At 52.1% G+C, this 3,645-nt stretch overlaps 1 long non-coding RNA gene across 1 annotated transcript; it reads right to left on the bottom strand.

The window, feature by feature from the left end:
• Positions 1-257: 257 nt before the first annotated feature.
• On the bottom strand, positions 258-2,865 carry LOC144248609 (uncharacterized). Its single transcript, XR_013341905.1, has 2 exons — positions 1,775-2,865; positions 258-524 (listed from the first exon to the last, which is right to left on the bottom strand). It is a non-coding gene; the product is annotated as an uncharacterized LOC144248609 (long non-coding RNA).
• Between the last annotated feature and the right edge of the window lie 780 nt (positions 2,866-3,645).

Genomic DNA, 3,645 nt, shown 5'->3' with positions numbered 1-3,645 from the left:
CTTGAGGCACAGATCCCCATCCCCTCAATCTCTCCAAGGAATTGGGCTCGGATTTCCCAATCCAGCAGGGCAGAAATGCTCTTGTCCTTACCGTGCATCCTAATTGCAGTAATGGCTTAAGAAATAATTGAAAGAAATTAAAGGAATGAAGAGAAATTAAATAAGAGCTGCCAGCTCCAACTAAGGGATGCTCAAACCCCTTACCAACAATTCGCTTTAATTAACCGACTCAAACAAAGTAATCAACACCACATTGATACAGTAGGATTCTTTTTAATCGAGTTATAGATAAATATTGCAGAATGTAAAAACCTTTGTAAATCCAGAAACTCTTTCAAGAGATAGACAGGGCACAGCTGCAGAGAGTCTTGGGGAGTTCAGGGGAAAAACCCCAAAGTTTTCAGTGTTTAGCATCTCCCACCCTGTCGTCACTGACAGCAAACACGGCTTCAGCCTCGGGAAAACACGGAGAGTCAGGGATTTTACAGATCCTGGTCTCACCTCAGCCTCTCAGCAGGTACAGTCTGCAGGGAGAGGGAAGAAAAAGGGTCAGAATGGACAGCCTACTTCCAGAAAATCATCACCATTCATAAAGCACTAAGCAGAGCTGTAAGAACTTCCCCAAAGGTTCATTTCCCTGCGGACTGAGGGCTCTCAGTTGAAGCACGGGCTGGACCTGCCACGGACAGACTCCAGGAACCCCAGAAGTAAAAGCCACTGGGCCAATTCCAGAAAACATTCCAAAATCAGGCTCCTAGGATGTGACCATCTCCTCTCTCACCTGGAGGCGGAAGCACAAGGAATGATCTTCCCTCCTGTGGGTTTTCTGGGATCTGCAGTGAACCGCAGGGGGAAGAAAACAAAGCCTGAATATTTCGCACGACTGGAACAGAAAAGTGGGGAAAAGGGAGGCAGGGGCACTGCTGGGGTGATAACTGGGATCCAGCCTCTCCACACCAATGGAAGCAGAGACTGAGTGACAGAGCCTTTGGGACCACTTTGCTGGGATTCATAGGAAAACGGGTGAGTTTTATTTTGGCAATAAAGCCAAGCTGCTTCTCACCTCATCAGCCGGGTACAGCAGCAGCACCCGCAGGAACCTGGCCAGGTGGCTCTGCCTGGCAGAGGGCTCCCCACTTCCTGGGAATTGTGTGCTACAGGGCTGTGCCACTGGCCATTAAAACAGTTCCCACCTGGCCCTTCACAAAGGCAAGGTGCTTTTTCCATACAGCAAATGGTTTTTGAATTAAGAAGGTAACACTATACTCAACTGGAGAAGAAAAAAGTGAGAGCTGTAAAATTTTCCCACGCCAGGCAAAAAAGAAAGCCAAATCAAACCAAAACGAAAAGTAGCATAACAATGAAAAAAACCCCAAAACATATCAAGCATATTTCAAGAGAGTTTAAATCTGAATGAAGTGATTTACTTAGAGGCTTGAAAATCTGCCATGCTGCAAAAATCTAACTGCTGCAATAAAAGCCTTTTCTTACATCACATTTTAGCCCTGAATTTGCAAAAACCCCTGCCAAACTAACAATTCACCACATACAGTTCTTGAGTCATTCCTGTCCTTGAGCACGAGTCAAGCTAAAGTTATGGAGACAAGAAAAACATAAGTGACTCAATGCTGCTCCTTTGGAAATTACAGAATCAGAGGGAGGGTTTTCCTTAGCTTAGGAAAAATGCACAGCCAGTTCAGCAGATACTGAATAGCAGGGAAGTCAGGAGATACGTGCTTTGCTGTCAGAGACAAACATATAAATAAATATTTACATTAAGCCAGAGGTCTACAGATGGTCTGATCAGAAGTCTTGATGCAGAAAACCAGCCCTGGGGTATCCTCTTAAGGGACACAGGAGGAACTCCTTGGCTGGGACACAGCCTCGCTCAGCGCTGCTCCCATGGCTCTCGGCTCTTTGCCAGTGCTTGCAGTGTCCCCGCAGATCCCAGAGGATGGCAGGGCCAAGGCTCCCGTTCGCTCCTCCGGCACTCAGCGAGTGTTTCCTGCCACGCCCCCTGTGCAGAGCAGCCACGCGCGGCTCGCCGGTGCTCAGCCCTGCCTCCAGGGCTTTGAATGGCACATCCACCTGCAAAATAGGCAGGGAGAGCTTCTGGCTCACACGCGGGATTTGACAACACAAAGAGCACGCGTGGGTGTCAGAAAGGGCTCAAATCTCATCTCACACCACCGAGAGGGGGAATGGAACGGAGCAGCGGGGCAGGGACAGGACAGGACAGGAAGGAGCCGGGTTTGGGGGGGACACGGAAACGGGGGAAAGAGAGGTAACTGAACACGGGCAGGAGCATGGAGCGGGAGAGAGAGGGACAGGAGGGGATCCTCCCGGCGCCCCGGCTCCGCCCCGGCTCAGCCCCGCCCGGGCTGCTGCGCTCGGCAGAGCTCGGCTCCGTTCGGCTGGACTCGCCTCCTCGGCCAGCTTCGGCTACTTTCGGCCACGCTCGGCTATTTCCGGCCGCATTCGCCTCCATTCGCCTCTTCGGCAAAGCTCGGCTCGCCTCGGCTGAACTCGGCAAAGCTCGGCTCCGCTCGCCTCCTCGGCCCCTTTCGGCCGCTTTCGCCCACGCTCGCCTAGTCCCGCCCGCTCCCGCCTCCATTCGCCCACTCCCACAGCTCGGCTCCCTCCGCCCGGCCCCGGCTCCCTCCGGCTCACACATTTCCTCAGGGCACCTCAGCACAGGTTGCACACAGAAGCTGTGGCTGCCCCCGGATCCCTGGAAGTGTCCAAGGCCAGGCTGGACAGGGCTTAGAGCACCCTGGCATGGTGGAAGGTGTCCCTGCCCATGGCAGGGGCTGGAACGGGACGAGCTTTAAAAAAAGGTGCCTTCCCATCCAAACCCTTCTGGGATTCCACGAATCTGTGAACCGCTCCCGGCAGAAGGGCTAGATTTCCATTGTGCTTCGAAAATGCTGCTGCAAGAACACGAAGAGAGATTTCAAATACTGTTAAAGTGGCACAACCACATCAAAAATTACGTCTGGGGGTAAAGTGGCAACTCTGCAATTCCAACCTCTGATACCAAGGACACATGGAGGGCTGAATCCTGGAGGTCCTTACATGACAGGATTTCTAGAGTTATCCGTCCCCAGTTTGCTGCTTAGGGTTAGAAAAGGTGGAATTCTGTTCTTAAGGGGTTACCACGTACCATCAACGTGAGAGACGGGGATGCTGATGTTTGATCAGAGTCCTGGAGCAGCCTGGAGCACGCTGGCTTCCCGAACCAGGTCTGCTGCCTTGTCCGTGTAGGGGTAGGGCTTTGTCCTCAGCCTCAGCAGGATCTGTCAGCAAAGGAGGAGAGAAAAGTAGAGTGCACCGGCTCCCAAGTGTGGGGGAACCATGTGCTGCTAAGGAAGACCACGTGCTGAAAGTGGTTGGAAGCCGGGCGGGTTTTGGGAGGACAAATTCCATATTACTTCTGCAGGATTCTGTCTACAGTTCCTGCTCTACAAACCAAATACATCAAACGACAACAACAAACAAACAAACAAAAAAACCCCACATTAAATCAACAACAACAAAATAATTACTCCTACCTCAATAACCCCATACTGCCCCAAACCATTCCAAGGAGGGCGGCAGGAGGGGCTGGCAAAGGCAGGGCCCCGCCGGGCCCCCCTCGCCGCTGCC

Source organism: Lonchura striata, unplaced genomic scaffold (genome assembly GCF_046129695.1).
Source record: "Lonchura striata isolate bLonStr1 unplaced genomic scaffold, bLonStr1.mat Scaffold_194, whole genome shotgun sequence".
NCBI classification, from domain to species: Eukaryota; Metazoa; Chordata; class Aves; order Passeriformes; family Estrildidae; genus Lonchura; species Lonchura striata.
This window is presented reverse-complemented; position numbering and strand designations above follow the sequence as displayed.